Raw genomic sequence first — 11,046 nt, forward strand, 5'->3', positions numbered from 1 at the left:
CATTTCCAATAGACTTTGTTCATTTCCACGTTGTCATTATCCTACTCTTCTGGAATTGGTATATCAATGACAAAAAGCAAGTGAATATTTACATTATATTTACTTCGATCTCAGGGTCCTTTTTTTTTTTTTTTTAAACAAATTGAAAATAAAAATCTGGTACTTATGAAACAATGCAGAGACAATGGGTTAAGTTCTGTGTGCTAACTCTGAATTAATTGTCTTAATATTTCCCTGGTGCCACTGGTTCTTTTATTTATGTTTGATTAGTGAAGCTTTTCAGCAGTGATGAGATTTGTATACATACATAATAGGGAGTTATAATTACGTAATATAAAAAAAAAGGGGGGGCTCTCCGCCATTATGGTGGTTTTCAACAAGGGGACATTTAGCAATGTGTAGAAGCAGGTTTTTGTATGTTTGTTTGTTTGTTTGTTTGTTTTCTATGACTGGTCCTGGTGCTACCGGCAAAGGTAGGCAGAGACGCCGTTAAGCCCGGATCAATCCACAGGACAGCACCACCACATAGAACTGTTTGGTCCTAAATGTCAATAGACCCATGCCTGTGACACACTGGAGTAGTCTAATATAGTCAGACATACTGCCTTTAGGGAAAATTTTTGCCTGGTGTTTTAAGGAGTACTTAAAGTATTATCCTCATAGGTCAAATTTGTAATAACCTCTGAAGTCAAAATGATAGCTTTTAATAAAGTTGGGGGCTGTGGCATTAATAGATCTAGTTATCAGGAAGTTTGCTTTTGGATGCTAGAAGGAAAAAATCACATTAGAAGAAGTCCTGCTCCTATAACAAAGAATTCCTCATCATACGTCTCGACCATGGGACAGTTCAGCTCTTGCCAAAGCTTGCTTTCGTTCTCTCTCTAGCTACGTGTAATAATCCCCCCTACCGCCGCCCCCATCCCCATTACCACCTAGCTACTAAGTAGGTTAGTTAGTTAGATACGCTGAAATCAGTGTTGTTATATGGGGAGTCAATCTCTCAATTCTTCCTTTGGGTTTTCTAGGTATTTCTTTATCCCCATGTTTATTTATCAACTGTAAACCCATCTAATTTTGCAGATGGATGCTCTGTGAATGATCAACCATTAGTCTGATTTCAAATAAGTTCTTCTATTGCTTCCATTTGGTATATAGTAAAGTGTGGCTCAAGAGAGTAAAACAAGGCTTGTGTTTTCATTTCCTATGGGTGATGTAAAAACAAATGACCACAAACTTTTTGGTTTTGAGTCCATCATCACGTGTTCTCTCAATGCCTCTGGTGTCTTCCTCTTTCCATTATCAGGATCTTGTGATTACATTAGACCCATGGATTATCTGGTATTCAGTAACTATCTCAAGATATTAACCTTAATTACTGTAACAAAGTCCTTTTTGCTATGTAATGTGATGTATTTGTAAGCCATGAGATTAGGACGTCAATATCTTTGGGTGCCATTATTCTGCCTCCCTTAGCTTTAAGGCTGCCAAATATGGTGTCAGTTGGTCACATAATTTATTTGTACTACACAGAGATAGATTCCGAATTCTTATACTGGCTTCCCAATCTTTTAGCTGTGTGGATAAAGGAAAGTTACTTCAACTTGCCTCAGTTTCCCTGTCTCTAAATTGGCATTCCAGTATCTACTTGGAAGGACTGTTGTTGCGGGCTATAAAGGAAATAACGAACTCATAGTAGTATGTGTAACCCCTCGTGCATAATAATCGTTCAATATACCTTGGCTGCGAAGAGGACTAAACAAAAGACTTGACAGGTCAGCTGACCTTTCTGTAAAGAGCCACATAGTAAACATTTTTGGCGTTACAACAAGGCAGTTTCTGTTACTTTTCAACATTTAAAATGTGATATAAGTAGCTACAGAGAATATGTAAATGAATTGAGGCTGCCTCCCAATAAAACTTGATTTTTAAAGGCTGTCAGCATGGTGGACTTGGCATGTACAGGTCATAGTTGGCCAATTCCTAGTCTAGAATAGCAGGATTCAACCCAAGCTACATTATTGGTATCTCCTGAAGAACTTTTTAACTATGATAACAGTACCACCTGACACTTTCAGGGTTTTTTTTTTCTAATTAAAAGATATAATTTCTCTTATTTTTCCATGCCTGATTTCAGATTAAGTGTCCATGATTACTGCCTTGTTCATAGCAAGAATCTGACACTGCTTTTGGAAAAGAATGGATCGTTCTCAGCCCCCACCTCAACCAAATTGGGTCAGATTCTCTGGGGGCAAGGCCTAGGCATTTGATTTTTAAAAATCTCTGCTCCAGATGATCCTGGTAAGCTGAAAAAGCTCTTTGTCCGTGTTTCTATTTCCCCGTCCATGAGTAGGGCCTGTCCTATCCTGGGCGCGAGCAAGATCCGCATCTCCTGAGTAGGAGTAGGGAACCTATTACAGACCATTAGCACAAGGCCCAGGCCACGATTAAGCCCAGTCAATCATCGTTGATCATGTTTGGGTCCTTTGCTTGCCAGCAGTAAAATTCCAAACTGGCTAATGTAGTCAAAATTGGAAATTAGAAGCAAGATAGAGTGGACTCTCAGGGAACTCCAGGAAGATAAGTACTAGAAAGGATAAAAATTTGGTCAGCTTCCCGGTATCAGATGCGCAGCGATCAGCAGGGATTTTCAAGGATTCTTTAGGTGGATGAATGACAGTTGCTATTTTTTTTTTCTCAGAAGCAGACTGTACACTCCAAGGCTCATTGAGAGTGGGACACCTTAGCCTCCAAGCCTCGTCCTCAGTGTGACTGAAGGGGAATGTTTGTCACCAAGGAAAAATTTAGGTGCATATTAGAAGGAGGAGATAGGAGAACATGCAGTTCTCTCTCCAGAGCTGGTTGTTGTTGTTTCATTGTTGTGGTTGCTGGTCCTCTCCTTGAAGACCTCCGGAATACAGTAGCATGAGAAAGTACTCACTGTGGTTGATGCAGCACTGATGAAACTAGTTTGTCACAATGCTTGTTCTCTAGTGGACTTGAATGTGCCACTTTTATTTCTACGTAACTGGTTCAAAATGGAAAAGACTTTAAAATAGGTTCATTGATAAAGAATCAGTTGTATGTTTTTCAGTATCACTAAGGGAATTATTCCATGCAAAAATTCCTGGATAGAATAGGATTTCAGTGACTATTTTTGGATGGGAGAAAAAGTCCTTATGTTCATTGGTGTTCACAAAACATTTCAACTCCTTTCCTTCTTAAGTGTATAATAGTTTCAAAATCTGTAAATGGCACCCCTTCTTCTCTCTTCTAAATTTTAGGAGAATTGGGCATTAAAATATCTTATGGAAACTTTATGTCAGTCTACATTTGAACTTTTAATTGAAGATGGAACTTTATTTAATGTGGGCATATCAGATTGAGTTAATGCTTTTATCAGTTTCTGAACACATTATCATCTGTGATAATTAGACGCCTTCATGTTGTTAAAGAAGAAATCCTTCATTTTCCTTTCTCTCTAGGCCATCATGATTTACATACCCAGGTAATTATCCTACTGAGTTTAATGTAGATCTTTTTGTATGCATTTATTTTTGCAAATGAATGTTATTGTTTTACATACACTCTTCAATTTGCATAAAGTTTATTGAGTTAAATATCACTGTTTGTATTTTCTGAGACTTGGGATTTGAAGATGTTTATACTATTTCTGTATACTTCTGCCTTGTATTCTTCTAATCTGTTATTTTTTCTAAATACCACATAATGTTTTGTGGTATGCAGACATCTTGGTTTTTGAGATAGAGTCACTCTACACTAGTTCCTTGTAGTTCTGCCTTTGCCCCTTTTATTACAGAGTCATAAAAGTGTAATGAAAGGAAAAGCTACTAGCTGTGAATAGTACTTAAAATGTCAATTTCAGGTCCCTCAAAACTGATCCTTCCCACAACCCATGAAAATGTTCTTGCTTTCAATTCCATAGAAGAAAAATCTCTGAATCCCCAAGCTTTCCTAAATTCTACCAAGGTTATAATTTTGGTGAGGCAGTTAAGTGTTCCAAAGACCATCTCCTAATGAGTTGTATTAGGCTCTTTCCGTGTTACCGACATCGGGAAATGGTGTCTGAACTGGCCTTTGTGTCTACCTGTCCCTTTTATATTTTGCCATCTTTTAGTCTTCGAGTTTTTCTCTTGTATCACCCTGGAACGTATATTTAAAAAAGAACATAGTGGGGCACCTGGGTGGCTCAGTGTTAAAGCCTCTGCCTTCAGCTCAGGTCATGATCCCAAGGTCCTGGGATCGAGCCCCACGTCGGGCTCTCTGCTCGGCAGGGAGCCTACTTCCCTCTCTCTCTGTGCCTGCCTCTCTGCCTACTTGTGATCTCTGTCAAATAAATAAGTAAAATATTAAAAAAAATAAAAATAAAAAAGAACATAGAATCAAAATATATTGCTTAAGATATTCCTTAAAGTTCTTGCTGGGTTCATCACCCCCTTTGGATGCCTTTTTGAGAATCACTGATGCCAACTGTTGTTCATCCAGTATTTTCCTTTGTGCCATCTATTATGTTTTGTAGCAAGCTCCACTTTTATGTGAGATTTTTTTCCCCCAAATTCTCAAAACCCACACTGCAAATTTTAACATTGGTGTTTTTCTTATTTGGTGTGGAAGGGGTAATAGTTTCATGAGTATTTTGGTAGCACAGTATAACACAGCTTCATCTACTTGTGTGGTCCTGAATTCATTTGTTGTTTTGCCAGAAGTTGTGACAACATGTTCACTCTTCAAAGGTGAATATTTGTTTTTCTAATACCGAATTCATGGCCTGTTGCACTGTTGAATAGTTGCATAGTTCTGTTGCATAGTTGAAAAGCCTTTTTATGTGCCAGCAAATTTCAATTTCAATATTGAATCATAGTGCAGTCTTTTGGAAGACATTTTATGTGGCATTTAAACTTAACAGGAGTGGCATCAACACTAGACATAATTCCATATAAGTAGCTATGAGTGCATTTTTCAAACATAAGCGGGACAAACCACTATGGCTTGATCGCTCACAATTTGAAACACCATCAAGTGTAATTCTCATCCCATTTTTTAAAATGTTAAAGTGTGAAAAATGTACATTTTCTATAAGACTTGTTCAGAGGTAGGTACTAAAAATTCAATATGGTATCTTCATCGTCCATCAGTGAATGTAGGTCCCTGTCGTCTGCTGTTGCATTCTTACGACTTGGTTTCCAATGTCAAGGTGACTGACTGTAGATGCATAAAGAGTTTGTTGGCTCCAGTCAGAGAGGAAAGTCTGAAAGGACCCAAAGCTGAGGATACACAACTCATTGGATGCATATATCTGAAAAGGAGGTTGGCTAGGAAAGTAGGGTTTTATCTGGACAAGTTTAACTGTGGGAACAAATTGGGGTGTTTCTATTAGAGGAGACAAGGGATAATGAGAGCATTTTGAAAGGTGCTCTCCCCATGCACCCTGATTGACAGCCCGCTTAAGGCTACTTCGAATCAGAGGACAGTTCAGCGTGTAATGCCTGATGACAAATCTTAAGATTTCTTTCTCACCGTAATATTCAGTTTAAAATAAGCATATTTCCCCTGGGGATAAAAATACATTATATATTTATAAAAAATTTTTAAAAATAAAAAATTTTTTTTAAAAAAGCCTATCTGTGATAATTGCTATTTTGTGTAGCTCTACCAATTCTGCCTAATGAGGCTGTGGACCTGTCTCCTCCATCATAGTCACCCTCCCCACCTCCCACCTGGCTGCCCAGGGTCCAAATTCACTTTCACGCAACAAATGCGCCATCTGTGGGTTTGGTATCATCTGGTTTCAGTGGCCTGGATTAGTGTTCGCTGCTTCCAGCTGATTTTGTGTTTGAGTTTCCCTATTTGAGTCCATAAGGAATTTAGTAAATGCAACAGCTTGCAAAGAGGAAATACTTAGCGTTTGTTTATGTCCTTTGTGAAAATTGAATCCATGTTGTGGTCGGCCTTCATTCTGGGTCAGGCATTTCCATAGCACTGAGAATGAAGAAAACCAGCTACAACCTGTCATGAGATTTTTGGAATCATGCCTGAAAATGGAAGCGAAGGCAGAGGCCGTGGATTTGGGGGAGAAAGACTAAGTACTTCTTGGAAGAGGACTTCGTGTATTGTGTTGGCCATTGTTGGTACATGTTCTCTTCTCATAGATTTATAAGTGCACAAAAGCAACTGACACCCTGTTGTTCAGCATGAACCTCTAGTTGAATGACAATCAGCATATTGATGATGATTACATGTTTTGAAATAGCTATTCTTCCGGGGAACTGAACTGGTTTCCTGGTAGCAGGACATTGACATCAATACTGGGTAGCTTGTCTAATGCCTCCTCACTACCAAACTAATAATCCTGACCGTAATGGTAAGTGACATTTATGGAATGCTTTCCATCTCCTCTATATGGTTCTGGGCATCTTATGTACAGTAATACACCCAACCCACTCATATCTCTTGCATCATACCATGTCACTGTGTATTAGAGGACTCCCAGTAGCCCATATCTGAATCTCCGTGGCTGAGATATTCTCCTGTGACTGTTTTTGCTGCTTTACTTTTGCCCAGGAGTGTTTCAGAAATGACTGACAAGAGTTGGTATATAAATACCTCGGTTCCCTTACTCCTCAGAAGTGGTATTTCAGGGGTGGAGGTTTTCCACTGCTTTCAGAATTTCCTGTTAGGGTTAAGCTATCATGACCCACTGTGGAGCTAGTAGTGTGATACTTTGTTTATTAAGCTCTCTCCCTTCACATTCTAGCTTCTCCTGCTTTGCAGTACAATCTTTGTCTGGGGGTCTACTTTGTGGGAATCCCAAACTGAGATAAATATTAGTATCAGCCCTGTTTATTAGATCATGGTATTTCATTAATTTTAGAAACCTGGAAATTGAAAACAAAAAGAAGTAAGGGAAATGTCAGAGGGGGGCCGTCTATGGCTCAGAAAGAGTCTGGATTCATAGACTGATTTCTAGGTACACAAAAGAAATGCAACATCAGCTAAGCAAAGGAGTGTAGAGAATTTTCTAGCAAGTGGAGGTGCTGATCAGATAGAAAAGGAATTGCGTAGGGACTGTAGATTTAGTTATATTTCCAATGCAAAAATATGTGGTCTCATGTGAAGTGCGTGTTGTAGACTCCTGTATTTACGACTTGGTTCCTTGAACATTTCTTAGCAGTCTTTAAATGGGCAAACTCTAGTTTTTGGGGTTCTGGTGTTTCCACCAATCAACCTCCTTAGGGCATTGATTTTAAATCAGTTCCTATTTTGTGGATGTTCAGCTCTACCAGCCAAAAACTCGCCATAGTTGTCAGCAATCCAGAAGGTGATGTTTTTGTCTTTTATTTCCTTCCACTCTCTTAGTGTCTGGATGATAAATGTCTTTTAATTAAATCTTATAGGGCTATGGATTTACTGTTTGTATGATGGTGACTTTCACTGTTAAATTAATGTTTGTCAGTGTGACAATAAATAAGAGTTTTGGTAGTTTTATAGGAGTATATCTTAGCTAAGTGAAAAGGAATTAAAAAGTTATTGCCACAAAGACTTCATGTAATAATACTTAGTGATAAGTTAATACGTGTTGCTTCTACCTTTTATCTTAATATCCCCGTTTGGTAATTCAAATAGGGCTTCGCTAATCCTTCCCATATAAGACACCATAATTCATTAACCAATTCCTGTCAGTGTAACTTTTAACTGCCCGATTTCAAGTATTGGGTTATCTCATTTCTTTCAGATTATCGTTGAAAAGGTATATCATTGATTTGGCTTGAAGTTTTATGAAGTTTTATTTGTCAAAGATGTATTTGAATTACTTCAAAAGCCTTTTATGTGTTGAAAAAGTTGTTGTTTTGTAGTGTAAATAGTTTTGTTTTGTTACTTGTTCCCTCTCAATTTAATCAACAATAACATCCTTGAAATACTTTGCATCGGCATGGAGAGTCGTGGGATATATATTCTATATTTCCCAGTCACAAAGTAGTATGAAATTCTGGAACCCCAGATTCTGTTTCTCTCAAGTGTTGAAGCTTGGTCAGTGTATGGACAACATGAATGCTTTTGTCACATGGTAGAATGTTCAAGAAGAGAGAACGCAAAATCCGTGAAGGAGAATGTCCAATACTGGTAGGACCTAGCATTTATTAAGAAAGCATTTTGTTCATCGCCTTACCATCATGCTTTACATGTCTCTTCCTTTTATCTTAAACCAGAAAGCGAGTAAGTTATTTTCCCATGTTCATGATCATACCGGTGAGACCTTTGGGTTCTTCAACAACAGGTCTGGTTCCACACTTCTTTTTCCATACATCATTACCAGATGGTATTGAAACCCTTCATGCTACATGGTAGATTTCTTTGGTTTTTGGATGCATGGAATTTTGTAGGCTTTTGGGGGGATCTCTTCTATGACATTATAAGGGCAAGTGCCTGAATTTCGGTGTATTTCTAGATACTTCATTTAGATAGTGAACATTAAAAAGTTAAGGAGGATGTGGAGAGCCTGGGAAAGCATTGTAAATCCATTTGTGGCTCTCAGTGTTCTATTAGCCATTCCAAATGGCACATATGATCCTGGTTTACCTATGTTCTATTTTGACAGCAGAATGCTGCTTGGATGGTATGTCTCCCATTGGAATCATTGGACACACCTGAAACCTGAGAATAACATGTCTGAATTACAAGTACAGCCACACCAAGCATCTTAGGTTGGCCCCCATTTCTCCAGAGAAATAATGTTGTTGGACAATATGCATGACTTTCATAGAGATGGTTCTGAGACTTGCAACCCTCAGCTTCTTCGTTCATTCTCTTCTCCCCGGCTGAACATTCTCATGTCTTTTGTCTTTGGTGGGATCGAAACTGTCATACTGATCTAATGTATTTGGAGAAACGTGCTGAAAAGATTTTGTATCAATATTCCTCTACTAACTCCCCTTTTGCCCCATCAACTCAATTTTCTATTTAATCTATTTTCATATGGTATTTTCAGGTGATATTTTAACGAAAGGGTTTTTTTGTTGTTGTTTGTTTGTTTGTTTGTTTTTCTTACTACCACTACCCACCCCAGCACACAGTATGAATGCTGGAAGTGAGTCTGAAGGAGGGAGATATGTGCGTTCCTCTTGGGGGAATAATGGGCTACCAGACAACAGTGACTGTAGCTTTCCCCTTAGGAATTCAGTGAAATGAAAGTTCCTGGGCTCTTCAAGAGCAGAATTCAGAAGTAGGTGAAATGCGACTTTAGGTTTTTCTATTTCCTTTCCTGCTTCTTGTTTTCACTACAATTAGAGTGGGGATATGATTGATTCCTCAGGCTCCTACCATTACTAAAATGTCCTGACTAGTCCCCAGCTTCCATTTACATATTATGAATATATATACATTCATATATATAACATATGTTATATAGCTATATATGTTTATATATATCTATAAGTATATATAGTTAGATATATACAGGTCGATATTTGAAATTACCTCTTTCCTGCAGCTAATTTTGAATGTGGATGTATTTGAACTCTTCATGGTTTTTTGCTCATGTAGCAAAACCTGCTGTTTACGAATGGTCATGATTGAGAGAAGAGCTGCTTATTATCTCCTGAAAATCTACCGGTCTTTCCCTTTGAAACATATTTTGTAACCCCGCTGTTTACCTGTGACTGTGGTCATTTCAAGGTCATAGTCCCTTAGCATACTTGCCACAGCCCTTGGACACTGAGCTTTCCGGAAATTTGCTGGTTTTTTAGAATTCTTCACAAACATAGGAAGAAACTTACAGCCCTTTGGGTAATGTATCTAATGTTAAAGGGAAAGAACTTGTCCATCTTGTGTTAAATGCTGAAGTGCTATTAGGAAATGCTAGCATTTACTAAGCAGTTGTAAATGTATTGTTCATAAGTGTTTTCTGTGGTCTCTAGCTCCCTGCTTTCCTCCCTTCTCTCTCTTTCTCTCTGTCTTTCTGGTTTTCTGTCTGTCTCTCTGACAAGATCAGTTGTTGAAGTGGTGTCGGTGTGTCTCCTTCTCCGCACATTTTCGCCTGGTGCCCATCACTGGCCATCACGTTCCCCTTCCACGCCCGGTGTGGGAAGACACCACTGACATGGCTGTCAACACCTTGTATGATGTACTCTTTGAAGGCCTGGAGACTTTCTCAAACTCGGATTCATATTTCTCAAATTACCGTCTTGATCATCAATCCCCTTTAGATTTATGTAAGTTCTTATTACACTTATAACCTTGGTTGGCACTCTTTCAAGGTAAATTTTCATGGGACTAAATTCTAGTTTCTGATTTTTAAATAAATGAAACAAGATGGGATTGGGAGGGAGACAAACCATAAGTGACTCTTAATCTCACAAAACAAACTGAGGGTTGCTGGGGGGAGGGGGGTTGGGGAGAAGGGGGTGGGATTATGGACATTGGGGAGGGTATGTGCTTTGGTGAGTGCTGTGAAGTGTGTAAACCTGGTGATTCACAGACCTGTACCCCTGGGGATAAAAATATATGTTTATAAAAAATTAAAAAAAAAATTCATGTGGTGAGAGGATCTTTTAATTGGTGTCTTATGACTCCTTTGTTCACCCTTTTTGCCTCTTTGGAGATGAGACATTCAATAATAGTTGGGGAGTTGGGGTTTTGGTTTTTGGGTTTTTTTTTTCGTTTTTTATTTGTTTTTTGTTTTTTGTTTTTTTGCTTTATGGGCAAAGGAAATAATTAAAAGGTATCTGGCTTTTTCCACCTGATACTTGCTCTAGGGCCATGGGAAGTAGATCTAGAGGCTTGAGCCCCTTTACAAAAGAAGTTGCTAATATCATATATTTTTTCCATCTTTGTTTAAAATCCTTTGTTTTTGAAACCCTGCTAAAAAGCTTTTGAGGTTTCATCTCATTTTTGCATAATCTCTTCCCATAGTCATCCAGAGACTACCCTTACTTAATTGAAAATTTGTTTGCTTAATTTATAGATAAGGATAAAATCTTCATGACCTAAGGGCTCAGCTCAGATAGCATCTCCTCCTGGAAACTAAGAGAC

At 38.4% G+C, this 11,046-nt stretch overlaps 1 protein-coding gene across 5 annotated transcripts in view; it reads left to right on the forward strand.

The window, feature by feature from the left end:
- Positions 1 to 11,046, forward strand: part of FRMPD4 (FERM and PDZ domain containing 4) — an 854,311-nt gene that overhangs the window by 567,255 nt on the left and 276,010 nt on the right. Inside the window, exon 1 of one of the 5 annotated variants that reach the window (XM_032329886.1) lies at positions 9,782 to 9,801. The exons of the other annotated variants lie outside the window; for them this stretch is intronic. The gene's annotated coding sequence lies outside the window, so the exon portion shown is untranslated. Of the gene's footprint in view, positions 1 to 9,781; positions 9,802 to 11,046 lie in introns of those variants that run through there. 5 annotated transcript variants of the gene reach the window in all.

This window comes from Mustela erminea, chromosome X, assembly GCF_009829155.1.
Source record: "Mustela erminea isolate mMusErm1 chromosome X, mMusErm1.Pri, whole genome shotgun sequence".
In the NCBI taxonomy this organism is placed as follows: Eukaryota; Metazoa; Chordata; class Mammalia; order Carnivora; family Mustelidae; genus Mustela; species Mustela erminea.